The 22,033-nt window shown below is 38.5% G+C and overlaps 1 pseudogene; it reads left to right on the top strand.

Annotated features, from left to right (window-relative positions):
- Window positions 1-3,036: 3,036 nt before the first annotated feature.
- Window positions 3,037-3,975, top strand: LOC121437776 (annotated as a pseudogene).
- Window positions 3,976-22,033: the final 18,058 nt, after the last annotated feature.

The raw sequence follows: 22,033 nt of genomic DNA, 5'->3' as shown, positions 1-22,033 counted from the left end.
AAGTCCATTTTATTTTGCTTGAATGTCACTGACTAATGTATATAGGAGACTAAAGGGAAGTGAAGGCAGGTGTGTAGGTACCCGCCTGTGATTGCAGCATTTTGAATGTTAGGCAGGAGCATTGTGAGCTTAAATTCAGTTTGAACTACAGAATGAGAACCCCCACCTTTCACATATAGAAAAGTACTACAAAATTAAAGTAGAAAATGGATAATGTAGAATTATGATATAATTATCAATGAAATGGAACAAAATGAAACAAATTACTGTCATTAAGTTATAAGAATAGAGTAGCAAAAACACATAAATGAATTGTTAGAAAAATGAGTTAACCAATGAAACCAACTAAAAAGAAAAAGAAACAGGCACATTATAGATGCTGCTTAAAGTCAACATCTTCAAAGAGAGAGAGGTGGAGGATCAGAGACAGAGTGTGGCACATGAGAAGCTTTCAGGGCAGGGATGTCAAAAATGATGTGATGAAGGCTCACAGGTGACACAGATGCCAGGCATGGACTGTGAGCAAACCACAGAAAGAAACCTAAGCCATAAACCTTTTTCTGGTGTGAGAATGGAAATGGAAAAAAACCTTCACGTATATAAATGAAAGTGGAGAGAACAAATCATAATATTAAAATATGTGTGTCCACCACTAACCTTAAAGAAGAGCCAGTGGCAGGACTTCCTTCTTCAACTCACCAACATCCTCACAAGTAACACAGGCTAACCACTGAAAAGAAAAAATGAAATTCACTCTGAAATATACAAAGACCCTCCTACATGCAGGAATAAAGAATGTGCTCCGGTGCTTTCATATCAGCCTGAGGAGCCCCAGTCTTCATACTCCTGAAAACTTTGAGGTGTGTATACAGTGTGCCTAGAGGGTCCCGATCTCTTTGTCACCCCAGTACTTTGTAGACTCTCTCTCTCTCTGGTGTTACCTTCTATTCGATGGCTTCCTGGGAACAATAGATTAGGGTAATTCTTTTTGTTTTTCTGTTATGGAACTGTCAGAGGCACCAAATAAGAATATCTAATAAAAACTTGGAATTTAAACTAAAATCAACAGCTTGAATTGGTGTGCACACCAGTAACTCCAGCATTCAGGAGGCAGAAGCAGAAGGAGCATAAAATTGAGAACATCCTCAGGTTCACAGCAAAATCAAGGCCAGCATTAGCTGTAGAATAAGGTCCTGTCTTAAAAGCAAGAATCAACAAACAAAATCTCAGAGCTCAAGGATATGAGTGTCTTAGTTTTAGAGAACTTTTCTAGAAAGTGTAGAATACTTACAGTGATCTCAGCATTGAAAAAAAAAAGCTCCTATAAAACAAATGACTTTTCTCAGTGAATATATGCATTAACACCTCAGTTTGTAGCCATGGTAGCTATGGACGTTTCTGGTCCAGTTTCAGCTCCAGTGAACCCAAGAGAAAGATGCCACTTGATCAACTTGAAGATATCTCATTTTTTGTATGTTATAAACATTTACAAAGCAATGGATATGAAGTAGAGAGTTTGAATTACATAGGTTTGTGATAAGAAAACCTTTTTAGATTAATTTCTTTTATATTATTATGTTATCTTCTTTCATGTGGCTTATAATACATGTGCTGTATCAATAAGATGTAGATCTAGAGTTAATAATGAATGGTTATAAGTATATTACTTGACCACTTGAAATTTTTAAGTTAGAATTGGGTTTTTTTTGGAACATTTATTTATTAAGATTTATTTATTTCATTTTATAAACATATGTGTTTTACCTGCGTGCATGTTGTTCACCACTTGCTTGCCTGTGTCAGAAAAACGCAATGGCGTCTCTGGAACTAGTTACAGATGGTCATAAGCCACCATATCGCTACTGGAGAATCAAACCCAGGTTTTCCACGAGAGCAACTGTGCTCTTAACACTTAGCCATCTCTCCTGTCCTTGTTCTGGAGATTCAAAACAGATAAGAACATGGTGCAGCTACCATAGATATATGTTGGATGGAGGAACAGATTCTTGGATCTTACAATTAGGATGAAATTATTCAATTACTAGATTTAGCTTTTTACATATTCATGTAAATATAAAGCATATGATATATGGTTTCTATATGGTTTCACATCAATGGGGAGGTTTTAGAGTGAGTACATACACTAACATTTCTAAATATGCATGCATGCATTAATCTGTGTATGTGGAGTATAGTAGTGAACTTGAATATACATTTGGGCACAACTTTTTTTACAAGACCGTGTTTCAAGGTAATTGTTTTTTATTTCTCAATCACAAAGCCACTTTTAAAAGTACTGAATTATATTAATTTGATAAAATCATGACACTGGTAATTGGGCCAAATGATTATCATAAACACCAAAGGTAAGACTGTTGATTGAAATTATAGAAACTGCCTGTGTGTTGATGATTTATGGTAACACTGAGGCCCTTGATCTCCACTGCATGGGAAAGGATCTCTTTTAAAACAGAAATTCCCAAACAGGATCATTATATGGTCATCTTTGGAAAGTTCATGTTTGTCACAATGTAATATAAATAATATTTGTTTTAGTGTTTTATGTTCTCTCTTCTGGAGGCTCATAGCTCCACATCTGCAGATTTGAATATCTAGCCTGTAGTAGCTACAGATACCAGGAAAGCAAAATAGAACCGTGGCCAGGATAGCGGTGGTGGTAGAAGACCATGGAGAGGGGACTGTTTTAGGTTTCAATTATAAAATAAAACAATATAAATCAGTAGGTTTGGATTATTAAGACATGAGGCCCAGATGCAATACAGGAACACGAAGTGTGCATTCTGTATACGATGTGGGTGACAATGCATTTATTATGCATAATATGCTATGTATACAGGAATTACATGGTGGGTAGATAGAAATATAGGCCATGTTCATTCTGGAACAACAAAAATTAAGTGACAGAAAAATCAAGAATGGGCAGGTAAAAGAGAGTAATGATATAGACATATTGACACAAGTCACAATTTGAAATATAATCTGTTACTTTTTAGGTATATAAAATATGCTTCCACTATGCTTTCTGGATGATTACACTTTCCAATTATGTCCTCGTTAAACAATGTCTTTTATTTCCAAAATGGAATTGGAGTCCTTGCCAATGTATTTCTCCTTCTTTTCTACATTTTTATAATTCTATGTCACAGACCTAAGCCCATGGACCTGATCTCTTGTCAACTGACCTTCATCCATACAGTAATGCTCCTCACTGGAGGAGTTGTTTGGGTTACAGACATATTTGAGTCACTGAACTTTCAGAATGACATCAAATGTAAGACATCATTTTACATAAGCAGGGTGATGAGAGGCCTCTCCATCTGCATCACCTGCCTCCTGAGTGTGTTCCAGGCTGTCACTATCAGTCCCATTACCTCTTTCTTGGCAAACTTTAAACTTCAGCTAAAGAAGTACATAATCTATGCTTTCTTCTATATTTGGTCTCTAAATCTGTCATTTAATAGCTACCTGATCTTCTATGTCGGTCGTTTTACCAATGTGAGTGAGACCAGTCAGATGAAGGTCACTAAATCCTGCTCACTCTTACCCACGAACTTCATCATCAGGGCACTGATTTTAACAGTGACAACCTCCATTGATATATTTCTTGTAGGAGTTATGCTGACCACAAGTGCATACATGGTGCTTATCTTGTTCAGACATCAGAGGCAACACAAGTATCTTCATAGCCTCAGCCACCCAAGATCATCCCCTGAGAAAAAGGCCACCCAGACCATCTTGTTGCTGGTGACTTTCTTTGTGGTCATGTACTGGGTGGACTTCATCATCTCATCCACTGCAGTCCTGTTATGGATGTACAACCCAGTCTTCCTGAGTGTTCAGAAGCTTGTAATGAATGTTTATCCTACAATTACTCCTTTGGTACAAATCAGTTCTGATAACAGAATATTCAATATACTTAAGAAGATTCGGTCAAAATATCACCAGATTTTGTAAAAATGTCATTTTTCTTCTGTAATAAATTTATTTATTTTATTTCATATGGACAATGTTGTGCCAGCTTGTGTGAATGTGTGAATTTTTGGTTCCCAGGGAAGTAAGAAGTGGTCGTCGAATTCCCTGGATCTGGAGGTGCAGATGGTTGTAGGGAATGTAATTGGTGTAGCACCAATAATTTTTGTCTAAAAAACAGACCTTTCATTAATTGTTTAATAGTCATATATTTATATACATTTTTGTCATATACCACATACAAATTCTTGTGACATTTCTGCTGCTAAGTGCTATAGAGTCCTTTAAGTTCATTATACACCATAAGATTGTAGTGAGTAGCTGTGGAGAGGCCTGTTTTTTGTACCACCTGGCTCCTGCAAGGTTAGCTTTATAGCCAAAATAACAACACACAAACTGTAGTCATATAAACACTGCCTGGACTATTATATCTTACCTCTTCTTGGCTAACTCTCATATCTTACCTAACACATTTCTAATAATCTGTGTACCACCACAAGTTGGTATCTTACCGGGAAATATTCAGCATGTCTGACCTGGTGGCTGGCTCTATGGCTGTTGCCCTGGAGAGGAGAGGCATGGTGTCTGGCTCACATCCCTTCTTAGCAGCATTCTGTTCGGTCTACTCCACCTATCTAAATTCTGCCCTATCAGAAATTTTCTTATTCTCTTCTTTTTCTTTATATCATAAATGTACCCTTGATGTTGAGGCTACTCAATTAAATCTGCTTTGTGATACGGATTTGTTTTCTTTTTTCTTTTTTTTTATTTAATTTAATTTTTTTGTTATTGAAAAAAAATTTCTGCCTCCTCCCAGCCTCCCACTCCTCTCCCCCTCCCCCGACTCATCTCCCCTCCCCTCACTCCTCTCCTCCTCCCTCCACTCCTCTCCCCCTTCCTCTCCAGTCTGAAGAGCAGTCAGGGTTCCCTGCCATGTGGAAAGTCCAAAGTCCTCCCCCATCCGTCCTGGTCTAGGAAGGTGAACATCCAAACTGGTTAGGCTCCCACAAAGCCAGAACATGAAGTAGGATAAAAACCCAGTGCCATTGTCCTTGGCTTCTCAGCAGCCCTCATTGTCCACCATATTTAGAGAGTCCGGTTTTATCCCATGCTTTTTCAGTCACAGTCCAGCTGGCCTTGGTGAGCTCCCAATAGATCAGACCCACTGTCTCCGTGAGTGGGTACACCCCTTGTGGTCCTGACTTCTTTGCTCATGTTCTCCCTCCTTCTGCTCCTCATTGGGACCTTAAGAGCTCAGTCCAGTGCTCCAGTGTGGGTCTCTGTCTCTATATCCATCCATTGCCAGATGAAGGTTCTATGGTGATATGCAAGGTATTCATCAGTATGGCTATAGGATAGAATCATTTCAGGTTCCCCATCTTCAGCTGTCCCAGGAACTAACTGGGGACCTCGCCTTGGGCACCTGGGAGCCCCTCTAGGTCAAGTCTCTTCCCAACCCTAAGATGGCTCCCTTAATTAAGGTATGTGCTTCCCTGCTCCCCTATCCAAACTTCCTTTATCCCAATCATCCCGTTGCCCCAAGTTCTCCCCATCCTACCCTTCTCACTTTTCTTTCCCAACTCCCCTTTCCCCCCTCCCACCCCACCCCCAAGATCCCGATTTCTTGCCCGACTATCTTGTCTACTTCCCCAACCCAGGAGGATAACTATATGTTTTTCTTTGGGTTCACCTTCTTATTTAGCTTCTTTAGGATATCAAATTATAGACTCACTGACCTTTATTTATGGCTAGAATCCAATTATGAGTGAGTACATCCCTTGTTCATCTTTTTGGGTCAGGGTTACCTCACTTAGGATAGTATTTTCTATTTCCATCCATTTGCATGCAAAATTTGAGAAGTCATTGTTTTTTTCCGCTGAGTAGTACTCTAATGTGTATATATTCCACACTTTCTTCATCCATTCTTCCATTGAAGGACATCTAGGGTGTTTCCAGGTTCTGGCTATTACAAATAATGCTTCCCTGAACATAGTTGAACAAATGCCCTTGTCATATGATCGGGAATCTCTTGGGTATATTCCCAAGAGTGGCATTGCTGGGTCCCGGGTTAGGTTGATCCTGAATTTCCTGAGAAACCGCCACACTGCTTTCCAAAGTGGTTGCACAACATTGCATTCCCACCAGCAATGGATGAGTGTACCCCTTTCTCCACAACCTTTCCAGCAGAGGCTATCATTGATGTTTTTGATTTTAGCCAATCTGACAGGTGTAAGATGATATCTCAAAGTTGTTTTGATTTGCATTTCCCTGATTGCTAAGGAGGTTGAGCATGACCTTAAGTGTCTTTTGGCCATTTGAACTTCTGCTGAGAATTCTCTGTTCAGTTCAGTGCCCCATTTTTTAATTGGGTTAATTAGCATTTTCAAGTCTAGTTTCTTGAGTTCTTTATATATTTTGGAGATCAGACCTTTGTCTGTTGAGGGGTTGGTGAAGATCTTCTCCCAGTCAGTGGGTTGCCTTTTTGTCTTAGTGACAGTGTCCTTTGCTTTACAGAAGCTTCTCAGTTTCAGGAGGTCCCATTTATTCAATGTTGCCCTTAATGTCTGTGCTGCTGGGGTTATACCTAGGAAGCGATCGCCTGTGCCCATCTGTTGTAGGGTACCTCCCACTTTCTCTTCTATCAGGTTCAGTGTGTTCAGATTGATATTGTGGTCTTTGATCCACTTGGACTTGAGTTTTGTGCATGGTGATAGATATGGGTCTATTTTCATTCTTTTACAGGTTGACATCCAGTTGTGCCAGCACCATTTGTTGAAGATGTTTTCTTTCTTCCATTGTATACTTTTAGCTCCTTTATCTAAAATGAGATGTTCATAGGTTTGTGGGTTAAAATCCGGGTCTTCTATACGATTCCATTGGTCGACTTCTCTGGTTTTATGCCAGTACCACACTGTTTTCATTACTGTGGCTCTGTAATAGAGTTTGAAATCAGGGATGGTAAGTTCCTCCAGAAGTTCCTTTATTATATAAGACTGTTTTGGCTATCCTGAGTTTTTTGTTTTTACATATAAAGTTGATTATTGTCCTCTCAAGATCTGTGAAGAATTTTGATGGGACCTTGATGGGGATTGCATTGAATCTATAAATTGCCTTTGGTAGAATTGCCATTTTTACTATGTTGATCCTCCCAATCCAAGAGCATGGGAGATCCTTCCATTTTCTGGTATCCTCTTCAATTTCTTTCTTCAATGCCTTAAAGTTCTTGTCAAATAGATCTTTTACTTCCTTGGTTAGAGTTACCCCAAGATATTTTATGCTGTTTGTGGCTATTGTGAAAGGTGATGTTTCTCTGATTTCCCTCTCTGTTTCCATATCCTTTGTGTATAGGAGGGCGACTGATTTTTTGGAGTTGATCTTGTATCCTGCCACATTACTAAAGCTGTTTATCAGCTGGTGGAGTTTTTGGGGTCGCTTATGTACACTATCATATCATCTGCAAATAATGAAAGTTTAACCTCTTCCTTCCCAATTTGAATCCCCTTGATCCCCTTATGTTGTCTTATTGCTATTGCTAAAACTTCAAGCACTATATTGAAGAGGTATGGAGAGAGTGGACAGCCTTGTCGCGTTCCAGATTTTAGTGGGATGGCTTTGAGTTTCTCTCCATTTAGTTTGTAGTTAGCTGTCGGTTTGCTGTATATGGCTTATATTATATTTAGGTATGACCCTTGTATCCCTAATCTCTCCAAGACTTTTATCATAAAGGGATGTTGAATTTTGTCAAAAGCTTTTTCAGTATCTAATGAAATGATCATATGGTTTTTTTCTTTCAGTTTATTTATATGATGGATTACATTGATAGATTTTCGTATGTTGAACCAGCCCTGCATCTCTGGGATGAAGCCTACTTGATCATAATGGATAATTTTTCTAATGTGTTCGTGGATACGGTTTGCGACTATTTTGTGAATATTTTTGCGTCGATGTTCATGAGTGAGTTTGGCTTGTAATTCTCTTTCCTGGTTGAGACTTTATGTGGTTTTGGTATCAGAGTGACTGTAGCTTCATAAAAGTAATTTGGCAATGACTCTTCTGTTTCTATATTGTGAAATACATTAAGGAGTATAGGTATTAGGTCTTCTTGGAAGTTCTGGTAGAATTCCGCATTAAAACCGTCTGGTCCTGGGTTTTTTTTGGTAGGGAGGTTTTTGATAACCGCTTCTAATTTTTCACGACTAACAGGTCTATTTAGATTGTTCACCTGGTCCTGGTTTAACTTTGGTATATGGTATTTATCTAAAAAGTGTCCATTTCTTTTACATTTTCCAGTTTTGTGGCACACAGGCTTTTGTAGTAAGATCTAATGATTCTCTGAATTTCCTCTGTGTCTGTTGTTATGTCTCCCTTTTCATTTCTGATCTTATTAATTTGCATATTTTCTCTTTGCCCTTTGATTAGTTTGGATAGGTGTTAGTCAATCTTGTTGATTTTCTCCAGGAACCAGGTTTTTGTTTCATTGATTCTTTGGATTGTTTTCTGTGTTTCTATTTTGTTGATTTCAGCCCTCAGTTTATTATTTCCATTCTTTTACTCCTCCTAGATGAGTCTGCTTCTTTTTTTTCTAGAGCTTTCACGTGGGCTGTTAAGTCTCCAATGTGTGCTTTCTCCATTTTCTTTAAGTGGGTCCTTACTGCTATGAACTTTCCTCTCAGGACTGCTTTCATAGTGTCCCATAAGTTTGAGTAGGTTGTTTCTTTATTTTCATTGAATTCATGGAAGACTTTGATTTCTCTCTTTATTTTTTCCTTGATCCAGGTGTGGTTCAGTAGTTTACTGTTCAGTTTCCATGAGTTTGTAGGCTTTCTGGGGGTAGCATTGTTGTTGAATTCTAACTTTAATCCATGGTAATCTGATAAGACGCAGGAGGTTATGAATATTTTTTTGTAACTGTGGAAGTTTGCTTTGTTAGCGAGTATGTGGTCAATTTTTGAGAAGGTTCCATGAGCTGCAGAGAAGAAGCTATATTCTTTCCTATTTGGGTGGAATGATCTATAGATGTCTGTTAAGTCCATTTAATTCATTACCTCCGTTAATTCTCTTGTTTCTCTGTTAGGTTTCTGTCTGATTGACCTGTCCATTGGTGAGAGAGGAGTGTTGAAGTCTTCTACTTTTAGTGTGTGCCGTTTGATGGCAGCCTTGAGTTTTAGTAATGTTTCTTTTACATACGTGGGTGCTTTGATATTAGGGGCATAGATATTCAGAATTGAGACTTCATCCTGATGAATTGTTCCTGTTATGAGTATAAAATGTCCCTCTCTATCTTTTCTGATTGATTTAAGTTTGAAGTCAACTTTGTTAGAAATTTGTATGGCCACACCTGCTTGTTTCTTGGGTCCATTTGCTTGATAAGCCTTTTCCCAGCTCTTTACTCTGAGTAGGTGCCTGTCTTTGTGGTTGAGGTGTGTTTCTTGTAAACAGCAGAATGTTGGATCCTGTTTTCTTATCCAATCTCTTTGCCTGTGCCTTTTTATAGGTGAGGTGAGTTCATTGACATTAAGTGACATTAATGACCAGTGGTTGTTAACTCCGGTCACTTTTTTAGTAGTAGAGTTTGTGTGTTTCCCTTCTTTGAGTTGTGCTGGTGAAGGGTCTCTAGATGTTTGAGTTATTGTGGTCATTGTTGGACTCCTTGGTTTGTGATCTTCCTTCTATTACTTTTTGTAATGCTGGATTTGTGGCTACGTATTCTTTAAATTTGTTTTTAAATTTGTTTTTTATCCTGGAAGATTTTTTTTTTCTCCATTTATAGTGAACGAAAGCTTGGCTGGGTATAGTAATCTGGGCTTGCATCCATGTTCTCTTAGTTTTTGCTACAGCTTTTTCAAACATTATTCTCTGTTATTGAAAGGAGATTTGTTTCACACAATGTGTTCTGATTAGGGTTCCCCACCTCCTACTCCTCTCAAGTCTTTCCAATTTCCCTCCAATAAACAACCCTAAGATAAAACAAAACCAAGTAAATCAGAGTAGAGAAAAAGAAGAAAAAGCTAAAAACAAAGCACAAGAGTGAATACATTCCATTTTCATCTTTTTGGGTCTGAATTATCTCACTCAGGGTAGTGATGTCTATTTCCACTCATTTATTTGCAAATTTCAAAGTGTAATTTTTTTTTTTTACCACTGAGTAGTACTCTACTGTGTATATGTTCCATATTTTCTTTATCCATTCTTCCATTGAGGGGCATCTGGTTGTTTCCAGGATCTGGCTATTACAAATAATGCTTCTATGAACATAGTTGAACAAATGCTTTTGTAGTATGATTGGCCATCTCTCGGGTAAATCCCCAAGAGTGGTATTGTTGGATCCTGAGGTATGGTGATTTGCAATTTCCTTAGAAACCGCCACACTGATTTCTAAAGTGGTTGCACTAGTTTTCATTTTCACCAGCAATGGATGAGTGTTTCCCTTTCTCCACATCCTCTCCAGCAAAGGCTATCATTGATTTTTTTTTTTGATTTTTAGCCATTCTGACAGGTGTAAGATGGTATCTCCAAGTTGTTTTGATTTGCATTTCCCTGATTGGGAAGGAGGTTGAGCATGACCTTAAGTGTCTTTTGGCCATTTGAACTTTTTCTCTTGAGAATTCTTTGTTCAGTTCAGTGCTTGTGACCCTATTCTCTTTGCATGCAAAGCTTCCTATACCTGGATATAGAGGGGAAGGCCTGGGACTTCCCATAGGGCAGGGTTCCCTGCCCTCTCTTACAGAGGGAGGATGAGGGAGGAGAGTGAGTGGAGGAACTGGAGGAAAATAGGAAGAGGGGAGTAAGTGTAAATTTTTGAATGGAAAAATAAATAAAAAATAAAAAATCTAAAAAAAAGAAGGAAAAGAAATACATTCAGACATAGAAACACACAATGTTTGCACCCACAGGAATCTTATAATAACTGAAAAAACAAAAGTCTAAATATCGATGTAAAGGATCTGTGAATATTCCACTTAGATTATTTTGTGCTTATTATCTACTACAGGGCATGGGAACTAGCCTTAAGAGTGGTTTATGTCCCTAGTGAGGCTCCCTTGAAGAAATCTAATATTTCATTTGCAGGGGGCTATAAAAAGGAGATAGCTTTTAGATTAGGATTGTGACCCTGTGTACACTTCTCTCAGCTCTAGGCAACCATACAGTGCAGACTTGTGTGGTGCCTGTGCATGCTGCCACAGTTCCTGAACTTATATGTGTGTTGGTGTGGTGTGTTTAGAAGGTGTGGGAGCCCACAGGTGACTCAGTTTTTATCTGGAGTCAATTCTGACTTATAATACCATTTGAGTTCAATCTTCCCTGTTCTTCTTGTTCCAGCTTCCTTGAGGGCTGTGAAAAAGTTCTGATTAAGCCCATGAAAAGAGGATTTTGCCCATCAGAAGGGAACACACTACCTAGTAGAAAGAATACTGCTGATGCCAAACCTTAGGAACATCAAGATAGAATTTGACACTGCTACAACAGGATAGGAATGGTCTTGTGGTTAGATACTGACTGTCTGTGTTGTGCTTTGTTCTGTTTTGTTATACGCATGTTCTGAAATAAACTTGTGGCTGTGCAGAGCAACCTGGCAGTCCCCCAAATCTATCCTGTGTTTTCTGTCTCAATGTCTTTCAGTCTGACATTTCCTTAGTCTTCATGCCCTACCCTGTATCCCTCACCTGATTTTTTTTGAGAAGTCTCTGATAAGAACACCTTGTGTTCTTGGTGTTTTCAGTATCTCTGGCTCTGACATTTTTCCACCTCCTCTTCCACAGAGTTCCCTGAGCCATGAGGGTCAAGATTTGAGGGAGATATCCCATGGAGGACTGAGTGTTTTCATGTCTCATTCTGCATATTATCTGTATATGAGTCTCCATATTTGTTCCCATGCTCTCCCAGAAGAAACTTCTGTGATGATGCCTGAGCAAAGCACTTATGTATAGCTATAGCGTGATGCCATTTTATTTTATGTTATTATAGCAAAATGTAGAAATTTTGATGTATTTTGTTTTCCCCTAGGCATCTGGCCTATCTGATCTCTGTTTTTTTTTTATCCACCCAAACAGTGTCATGAATGGATTTCATCTCATGGAGTGCGTGCTTTAAATCAAAGCAGGTATTGGTTGGTTATTTATACAAGCTTTGTGCCACTATTGAAGCAGCATATTTTGGAGGCAGACAGGGCACTGTAGCTTGAAGGGTTTGTACCTGGGTTGGTGTGTAGAACACGGTTGCAGGAGGTCCTCCCACTCCTCCAGCCTATAGCTGCTGAGATACCAGCCCATTTTGGCGTGGTCTCTCTCCCTTTAAAAAAGCGGCCACTTCCCTCTCCTCTCTCTCTTCACTTCCTGCTCCATCTGCGACTAGACTCCCTTCCTGGTTGCGTCGAGGGCTGTTGCCTGGGACAGTGATCTGTAAGTTTTTTCCTTTTTAAATAAATACCACCCTATTAATCATAATTCCAAACTGGTGTGGCATTGTTTGTGACTTACGCCTTCATTTTGGTACCCAACGTTTGGTTTTAGAACCTCTCCTTTCCCCGCTCGGCTGCTGGCCGCCAGTTCGGCTTGCCGGGAGCCCTCCCTTCCTCAGCCGCCACCTGTGCCTTGCAGCAACGGCCTTGGCCTCCCCATGTGGATTTAAACTCCACAGGCTCGCATAGTCTCTGCCCGCGTGGTTTGCTCTTTTCTGAGTCGTTTTTAAATCTCCCTTGCAAGTACAGCTCTTAAGTGGCGCCAATCAGAGCACGCGGTTGCTGAAAGCTGCAACCCCTCAGGGTGACTCTGTCACGTGGAGGCATAAGCAGCTTCCAGGTTGCTCTTCTCTACCCCTGGATTCTGGGTTTCTGGTTCCGTCTCTGGAATTGATTTAATTACATTTACTTTGTTGAGAAACTTGCATTTTCCAGTTTTTAACATCTACTAAGGCATTGAAACAGGACCCTGTTTTCATCGCGACTCGGCAACAGCGCTACCTGCTGGATAATAGGTAATATGGCAGTTTTCGTTTCTAACGCAAATTTTACTGCTTTGTTTTCACTAATACAATGGATTAGTAAATTTATATTTACAAATACAATGGATTATGTTATACAAGGTTTATATGATTATGGGGATACGTTGATTTGCTTGTTACTAGGTTTCAGTTTTCTTTTCCTTATTCTATCATTAAGGAAGAATATGGCACTCCTAAGAACAATAGAATCTTTACGAACTAATAATGAACAACTAATTGACAGGATTAAATTTGAAAATCAGAGGTTACCTGAACAAGTGGATACTATGACAGACAAAATTGACTCCATATCCAAGGGAATTAGAAAGTTACCTGAAAGGGTTCAGGCTGTTGAATTTGATGTTCAGACTTTATCACAAAGTTTTGATAAGGTAACAGACAGAATGTACCTCCAAGATGGGAATCTACATGATATACAAGAAAAGTTTAAGGAGGACATGTTATCTTTGAAGGAAAAAATTAAAGCTTTGGAATCACAGGTGCAGAATGGGGACCAAAAAATTGATGCCTCAGTGAAATCACTGGAAATATATACAGGTCAGGAGATTCAGGATTTAAGAGAGACAATGATAAAAAGATTTGAAAAGATTGGAGAAATTATTGCAGCTGGTGAACAGAGTAAGGAGGCACAAGGACAGGATACAATGCCTCCACCAGCTATTAGAACTGGCTTACCCAGGGTTCTAGCAACATTCCCTATACTTAATTCTGGCAAAGCTTCAACTTCTAAAGGCTCAAAGGGAGTCAGAGAAGCTAGATGGACGCCAATAGCAATGAATGATCTGAAAGAAATTAAGCAAGCTGTTGTTAATATTGGCTTGCACAATGCATATGTAAAGGAAATGATAAGGACTTGGGCTTCTAATGCTAGAGCTACCCCCCATGATTTCCATCAGTTAGTGTCTGCAGTTTTAGATAATGGACCTTCCTTGATGTTTGGAATTTATTTCAGAGAAGAATCCAAACATATGGAACAGCAAGGAAGAGCAAAAGGTGTGGAGGTTTCCCAAGATCAAATTCTTGGTGCAGGAGAATATGCTGATCCACAGGTCCAAGCTCTTTATTACGATGAAGTACTGTGTCTATGTAACCAAGCAGCTTTAAATGCTGGGAATAGGATACAAGATCCAGCAAAAAGGGTTGAATCATATACCAGAATTAGGCAGGGACAGAGAAAACCCTTTATTGACTTTTTGCAAAGATTAATTAAGGCTCTGGACATAGGGGTAACAGACCCAGAAGCTAGACGAATACTTCTTGAATCTCTAGCTTTTGAGAATGCAAAAAGATATTTGGGCCTTTAAAGTCTAGATCAGCATCTATGCATGAATGGATTCAGCATACGATGAATGTTGAGACGTTTAGCTATAATGATGACTCTTGGGTAGGAGAAGCGATTTCCAAAGCAATGAGGAGACATCAAACTGCCAGGTGTTTTAATTGTGGTAAATTAGGACATTTGCAAAGGAATTGCAGGCAAAGAATTTCTAGGAATAATATCTCCTCTGGGAATGACAAAAATAGGAGACCTTGGCCTTCAGGTATATGTAGGAGACGCGGTAAAGGCCGGCATTGGTCCAACGAATGTAGGTCAACAACAGACAGACGGGGCAATCGATATCATCGGGAAACTCCTTGGGGGGCCTCTCGCAGGCCCTCAAGCCAACAGTGGCCCAGTCATTCCCAGTCACAGTGGAGAACGTGCCTCACCAAGAAAATTAAAAGCTCCAATTTCTGCTGTAAAAAGTAATACTGGTCTAAATGATGAATTACGTGTGGAGGATGAGTCAAAAAACCCAGTAGGACAGAGTAAACGTATATTTTGGCAGACTTCTATTAATGATCAAAGACCAAAGCTAAGAGTCTGTATAAATGGCACTTTTATTGAAGGCTTATTAGACACAGGTGCGGATGTAAGTATCATTACCCCAGAATCTTGGCATCCAAATTGGCCTCTTCAAGAGGTAAATGTTCAGTTCCTGGGAACTGGAACCCTATTGCATGTAAAACAAAGCACAAGATGGGTTGAATGCATAGGGCCTGAAGGACAAATAGGAAGACTAAGGCCATATATAGCCAATATTGCCATAAATTTATGGGGTCGTGACCTGCTACAGCAATGGAATACCCAGATTAACATTCCTGTAGTTCCAGGAACTCATAATTCTGGGAAGGATATGATGAGGTATTATGGAAAAAGGTCACCAGCCATTCAGGCTGTACAAGAACATACAGCAAATACCAAACCTTTAGAGGTACCAACAGCCCTACCTTTAAAATGGCCAACTGAGAAGCCAATATGGATCAAACAGTGGCCTCTAGCTGAAGATAAACTACAGGCATTGGAACAGCTGGTGCAAGAGCAACTAGATGCTCACCATATTGAAGAATCAACCAGCCCTTGGAATTCTCCTGTGTTTGTTGTAAGAAAGAAATCTGGTAAATGGAGAATGGTGACAGATCTAAGAGCTGTAAACAAAGTAATACAACCTATGGGCCCACTACAATCTGGAATTCCTTTGTCTTCTCTGTTACCAAAAGGATGGCCTCTTATTGTTATTGATTTGAAAGATTGTTTTTTCACTATGCCATTACAAGAAAAGGATAGAGAAAAATTTGGCTTCACAGTGCCTACTTATAATAATTCTCAGCCTAATAGGAGATATCAATGGACTGTCCTCCCACAGGGTATGCTCAATAGTCCTACATTGTGCCAATATTTTGTAAGTAAGCCATTGGAAATAATTCGTAAACAATTCCCCAAGTCCATCATTACATGGATGACATCTTGTTATCTGATTCAAATAAAGATACTTTTGAAAGGTTGTTTGAAGAAGTAAAGAAAGTCTTGCCTAGGTGGGGATTACAAATTGCCCCTGAAAATATTCAAAGAGGAAATTCTATTAATTACCTAGGTTACAGAATAGGGTTAGAGAAAATTAAAACGCAAAAGGCACAAATTAGAAGAGACTGGTTAAAGACTCTTAATGACTTCCAAAGATTGTTAGGAGACATTTCCAGTCTACGACCAGCTGTTGGGATAACACCTGATCTAATAGTTCATTTAAACAAAACCTTAGATGGTGATAAAGATTTGAATAGTCCAAGAAAACTGACAGCTGAAGCAGAAAAGGAACTGACAATGATTGAGGAAAAATTACAGGAGGCACATGTGGATAGGGTGAACCCAAATCTTAGCTGCATCCTAATCATATTGCCTTCCAGAATTTCTCCTACACGGATTCTAATGCAGAGGAAAGATATTATTTTAGAGTGGATATTTATACCTAATAAATCAAGTAAAAAATTAAAAACGTATGTGGAAAAAGTCTCTGAATTAATTATAAAAGGTAAGCTGAGACTTCATCAACTAGTAGGTATAGACCCAGCAGAAATTATAGTGCCTTTTACTATTGAAGAAATAAAAAAGTTATGCGAAGACAATGAACCATGGCAAAGAGCTTGTGCTAATTTTTTTGGGAGAAATTAATAGCAACTATCCCAAAAGTGGTAGACTTAACCTCATAAAGAGAACTTCTTGGATTCTTCCTAGAATTGTACGTGATGCTCCAATAACTGGAGCCCGTACATTCTATACTGAGGGAAATAAATCAGGGAAAGCAGGTTACAAGTCAGATGAATTGAGTAAGGTGGAACAAAGCCCTTATAATTCTGTCCAGAAGGCAGAATTATATGCCATTCTTATGGTGCTAAGGGATTTTAAAGAACCTCTTAATATAGTTACAGATTCACAATATGCAGAAGAGTTATCTTGCATATTGAAATGGCTGAATTTATACGAGATGACACAGAGTTGACTTCATTGTTTATCCAGGTACAAGACATAATCAGGAATAGGCTTTGTCTGATGTACATAACATACATCCGGTCCCATACAGGTTTGCCTGGTCCTCTAGCCCAAGGCAACGCTGAGGTTGATCAATTATTGATTGGAAGTGTGTTGCAGGCCTCAGAATTTCATAAGAAGCATCCTGTCAATAGTAAAGGCCTAAAGGAAGAATTTTCCATTACTTGGCAACAAGCTAAGGACATTATAAAGAGATGTCCTACTTGTTCTTTCTATAATCAAACACCGTTGCCTGCAGGGAGTAACCCAAAGGGTACTAAGAGAAATGAAATCTGGCAGATGGATGTGTTCCACTTTATGGAATTTGGTAAATTAAAATATGTACACCACACCATAGACACGTATTCAGGTTTTCAATGGGCTACTGCCCTGAGCTCAGAAAAGGCTGATTCAGTAATCACACATTTATTGGAAGTTATGGCCATCATGGGTATACCTGCGCAAATAAAGACAGATAATGGTCCAGCATATGTATCTAATAAAATGAAATGCTTTTTTGATTATTATAATATAAAACACATTACAGGTATACCAAATAATCCTACAGGTCAGGCAGTTATAGAAAGATCAAATCATACTATAAAGGATATGCTGAACACACAGAAAGGGACTGAAAATACCCCCAGAAATAGATTACATAATGCTTTATTAACCTTGAATTTTCTTAACGCTAATGAGAAAGGAACTACAGCAGCAGAGAGACATTGGATAATGGAAAAGTCTGCTGAACTAAATCAACCGATGTATTTCAAAGATGTGCTGACCTCTCAATGGAAGCCAGGAGATGTGCTACGTTGGGGAAGGGGTTTTGCTCTTGTTTCCACAGGAGAAGAAAAATTGTGGATACCATCAAAATTAATGAAGTTTTGATTTGAAGAGGAGAAAACTCTTGGAAAGGAGAAATGACAACTCATCCACAATGATGATATTCATACAGGTGGTAAGAAAAATATAGAATGGGGGCAGGGTTCTGTTCCTATCTCCACAGGAAAAGACTCATCTTTGAAAAATTCAAGGGACCCTGGATGTTTGGATACTGACAGATGGAAAAATACTTGCCCAATAGGAAATATCAAGAAAACTGAATGGGTTGTGTAAGTAATATTAAACCATATTTCTAAATTTATAAAGCTGGTTTTGAAGTTGGACTCTGGCTCAGTCCCTCTCCAATTCCCAGCCTGTTAATAAGAGAAAAACCCAGAGTTTCTTGAGTTTTTGTCTCATGTCAAGAGCAATGATATGGCACAGAAAGAAATATGAGTTTAGAAAACATCTTTGCTTTTCTTCATATCTATCATACTTTTCGTTGAATATATCTATCATGCCTTTCAGTGAATATATACATATATGTCTATATGATTAATGTTTAAGTTTTTCACAATGAACAATGAGTTTTTGCTGAAGTGACATTTGAAGTTTCCAGGAAGAAGATGGGGCCCCATAACAACAACTCCACCTGGTTGATATGACGTCATGATACTGATAGCGCTACTACAAGACCTGCTTTGGGTACCAGCTGCACAAGACAGTTCCAACTTGTTTAGCTGAAATGGTGCACATCTTATACAACATTTTGGCCAGACCTGCACAAAATACTCAGAGAGTATTTGCAATTTTAAAAGACATTGATCTTGAAATTTAACCATCCTTTTACTTTCACAGGATCCCCCAGAAAGAACGTCGCCCCCATGACAGCTGGAAGTAATTCTAGAGGACGACGTCCCCTCTCCCAGTAAAGTTTGCCCTTGGGTTTAGGGACATCATTTAGGGGTTGATTATAATTAGTATATGATTGAGGGTTGGGGGAGGAATTTTATAAGCTCAGGGATCATTTTGAAAAAAAAAGAGGGATGATGGGATAATAGATTTGTAATTGTGAGTTACTGTTTTTAGACAAATATATTGGTATAGATTCTTGTATGTTGATACAAAGTTAAATTATATTGATTATTGTATGCATGCATGTTCCTACCTCTGTTTAAAACATTTTTTAATATATTGACATATATTGTATTGATATATATTGTATATATTTACCATATTGCAGTGTAGAATTCTACCTCTGATTAAGATACTTATATATTGTTTGTGTATTGATATATATTTACCATATTGCAATGTATATTTGTACATTGTTTATATTTGGAAGTCATTGTCCTCATTTGTTTCATAGTCGTTTATTGTCTTAGTCTTTAAGTTAGATAGATATTGAGAATTATATAGATTAATAGTCATCTAAGTTTGTCATTTATAATTAGACTAATCAGGTTATTTAGATATATAGAGATTATACTCAGTATAGATAGATAATCTTCAACTTCTTCAAAGAGCTGTAGAAAATGGCCTTTAATCTAACTCAGAGTTTTGTGGTAGTGAGACACAATTGCTCCTGGCAACACCACTCTATTCCCGAGAGAATGTTGAGCACCAAAGACACTCCACCTGGAGCCTTTCTTTTTGGCAGAACTGGCCTTTGGGCAAAGAAATGCCCATACCTCAATGACTGACAAAGATACAGAGCGTACATCAATGGATAAAACAGGACTGTCATATCCTGCCAAGACAGGCTAAGATAGTTTTGAAAAGTTGCTTGCCTTAGAAAATGGTATGTCAGTTATGTTAGGCCTTAGCCAAAGTTGGTTGCTTCAATGCTGCTAATGTGACTTTGGGTGATTGCCCAGGTAGCTAGTTGTCTCTGTGATTTGTTGCATGTTTTGGAAGTTGTTTTACTGAACTTCCTAATTACCCAGGTAACATTATTTCCCTTCTCAGATCTTCAATGGGGTTGAAGACTATATAAATGTAGTTACTTTCTCTCATGACTTGGCCAAGTTATTTATTATACAAGACCAAGCTAGTTAGAATAGGATATTTGTACTTATTGCATATAATTTCATAGTAGGTTTAGAACTCTCTTATTTAAACAAAAGGGGGAGGTGTTACGGGAGGTCCTCCCACTCCTCCAGCCTATAGCTGCTGAGATACCAGCCCACTGGGGCGTGGTCTCTCTCCCTTTAAAAAAGCGGCCACTTCCCTCTCCTCTCTCTCTTCACTTCCTGCTCCGCCGGCGACTAGACTCCCTTCCTGGTTGCATAGAGGGCTGTTGCCTGGGACAGTGATCTGTAAGTTTTTTCCCCTTTAAATAAATACCACCCTATTAATCATAATTCCCAACTGGTGTGGCATTGTTTGTGACTTACGCCTTCAGAACACCAACCAGAATGATGATCACTAAACCATAGGGGTGAAGGTTCTAGATAGTCACCAGCTCAAATTTTCAGTGTTCAATGATTTGTGCAGGGTATTGTCTTCAGCAAAAAGGCCTTACCACCAATTTGTGGAGAGGAACCAATAAATATCCTTGGTGATATCCTAGGATTTGGGTGGTTTCCATGGGGCCCATTTGCTGTGGGACAATGGTTTTATCCTGTAAAGATTTGTTTTTGTACTTGATTAATAAAATGCTGATTGGCCAGAAGCCAGGCAGGAATTTGAGGCAGGGCAAGGAGAACAGGAAAATTTTGGGAATAGAAAAGAGGAAGTCTGCAGTCATCACCAAGACACAGAGGAAGCCAGACACAAAAGAAGCAAGATGTGACTGCCTTGTTGAAAAGGGGATGAAGCCACGAGGCTAACACAGACAAGAACTATGAACTACTATAAGTTATACGAGTTAATAAGAAGCCTGAGCTAATAGGCCAATCAAATTATAATTAATGTAAACCTCTGTGTTTTTCTTTGGGGATTAAATGGCTGTAGGACTGGGCAGGTAAGAAATCTCTTTCAACAGCCATTTGTCCAACAACTCAATTAGATATAACTAATCCTGGATTTATATCTACATTTGGCCAAAAGTGATGTTCTGTTTTGGCTCTGTCTCCCCTGTTATTTGGTGATTTAATTTAGTTCAAATTCTGATATATATGTAAGTTTTTACTGTATTACATTCCCAAACACCCCTCAAGTGTTCCTTAGTTTTAATTTTCTTCATCCCTATTCCCTTTCTTTCCCCATTCTTCCTTCCCTATCCCCATTCAATTCTCCAATTCCACCTCCCCCATCCATCCATTCAGTATCATCTACTCTATATTCCCTTCATAAGAAAATCCATCTATTCTCTCTATTCCTTTACTCTATACCTATCCTCTGTTGTTATATAGATTGTAGCTAGCTTATCAATGACATAATAGCTGAAATTAACATATTAACAAATGTATACCATGTTTGTATTTCTGAGTCTGGGTTACCTCACTCAAAATCATTTTTTTCTAGTTTTATCCATTTACCTGAAAATTTCATTATTTTTAATGGCTGAGTAATAGTCCAATGTGTCAATATACCACCCTTTTTATTCATTAATCCATGGGTGTACATTGGGTTGTTTCCAATTTAGGTTATTATAAATATAGCAGCAATGAACTTGGTTAAGCAAGTGTTTTTGTAATAGGATGAAGTTTCTTTTTGGTATAAGGCCAATAGTGGTATAGCTGGATCTCTTCCCAGCTTTGTGAATAACTGCCACACCGATTTTCATAGTGGATATATGTAGACAGATACTTCTTCTTTTCCTCCCTGAACTGATCAATATAATCACAGAGAAACTATATTAATTACAGTAAAACTTGACCAATTAGCTTAGGCTTCTTATTAACTGACTCTTACCTCTTAAATCAACATATTTCTATTAATCTACATATCACCATAAGGCTGTTGCTTACTGGAAACCTTCCAGCACCCAAGTTTTCTTATTTGGCATCTTCTTGACTCCACCTACTTTCTGTATATTTCTGTTCATATTTCCTGCCTGGCTTTGCTCAGCTAAGCCAGTGGTAGAAACAGCTTTGTTCATTAACTAAAAGTAATAAAACATATTCACAGCATACAGACGGGAATCCCACTTCAGATATACAAGTTTACACTCCCAACAGCAGTGCAAGAGTGATCTCCTTACTCTACAACCTCCCAATCACGAGTTCTCATTTGTTTTATTGATCTTGGGCATTCTGATGGTGTAAAATGAAATCTCAGAGAAGTTTTAATTTTAAGTTCCCTGATAACTAAGGATATTGAAAAGTTCTTTAGTGAACATCAGACTTTTGTTTTTCCTTTGAGAGTTCTTTGTACCCTACTTTTAAATTACGCTGTTTCCTTGGTGTCTATTTTTAAGTTTTTTTT

Source organism: Microtus oregoni, unplaced genomic scaffold, assembly GCF_018167655.1.
Source record: "Microtus oregoni isolate MIOR12 unplaced genomic scaffold, Mior012 000002F_ref0000024, whole genome shotgun sequence".
NCBI classification, from domain to species: Eukaryota; Metazoa; Chordata; class Mammalia; order Rodentia; family Cricetidae; genus Microtus; species Microtus oregoni.
This window is presented reverse-complemented; position numbering and strand designations above follow the sequence as displayed.